At 34.7% G+C, this 1,104-nt stretch overlaps 1 long non-coding RNA gene across 1 annotated transcript; it reads right to left on the minus strand.

Moving 5' to 3' along the window:
* On the minus strand, nucleotides 1–1,104 carry LOC110883405. The gene is made up of 3 exons (XR_002560455.2): nucleotides 955–1,104; nucleotides 686–782; nucleotides 1–275 (listed from the first exon to the last, which is right to left on the minus strand). It is a non-coding gene; the product is annotated as an uncharacterized LOC110883405 (long non-coding RNA).

Consider the following 1,104-nt stretch of genomic DNA (forward strand, 5'->3'; position numbering starts at 1 on the left):
TCAAAAATCTAAATATCCAAAGTAACAGAAAAGGTTTAATGGTTCTAAACATGCCTTTGCGATTAAGAGCAAAATAACAGGGAGGCGGCGATTAAGATCAAAATAACAGGGAGAAACGCAGTGTATGTACGTGTGTGACGGATCTGCAACTAACGTCGGAGATGGCAAATCCCACTCATTTGCAAATCCGTGACCGCGTAAAAACGACTATCTCTTGACGCGATGGAATGACGGAGTTACAACCAAGCCACGGAACCTTGCCCCACCCACATCAGCTACAACAAAAAACATCAACAAAAAAATACATGTTTGGATTTAGTAGAACCTTATCAATTTGTTTCATGAAGAAGATTAACATTTTATCAACAAATAAAGAAACTCAGACATAAATCAAGAATGAATACCACTGAAGTAGGTCAAGACAAAAACTTAATCAAACCCAAATGAAATCGACCAAGTTGCATTCATCCACTAGTTGTTGTTTGTAATTTCTTTTTTATTCTAAAATATCATACTACATAAAATATCCTAAACAAAGGGACACCATGAAGGTATAAAACAGTAAAATCTTCTTGATAAAAATATTTGTGCGCACAAATCCAAACTCTCAACCAAACATCATAGAACCCTAACAATTTTATCATAAATTCATCATTAGCATGTAACCATTACAAGCGAAACGAACCTCAGAAGAAGCCGCAGTCGAGAGACTCAAACGAAAGGAATCTCAGCCCAGACTTCTTATTCCAAAATCACACGATCTTCACAACCAAAGAAGTAATCTGCAAAAAAAAAAAAAACAAAAAAAAAAAAAACAAAATTAGTTGTCTGCTTAATTTGGGTCAGACTTTTAATGCTCTTATTTGAAGTAAATCAATCAATTCTACCGATCAATTTCTTCAAAATTTGAAACATTCACAACAAAAAAATATCATAAAAGATTATAAAACGTACCTGTTTGAGGTTACCTTTCGGTTATGACAACACTCTGAGGACTGGCTCAACTAACTCCACTTACCACGTTTAAACCAATCGCAGTTCCAATGATAATAGCAGCAAACTAAATCATTCATTTGACCATCTCCATCTCCAGTCAACATTTTT

Source organism: Helianthus annuus, chromosome 10, assembly GCF_002127325.2.
Source record: "Helianthus annuus cultivar XRQ/B chromosome 10, HanXRQr2.0-SUNRISE, whole genome shotgun sequence".
Taxonomy (NCBI): Eukaryota; Viridiplantae; Streptophyta; class Magnoliopsida; order Asterales; family Asteraceae; genus Helianthus; species Helianthus annuus.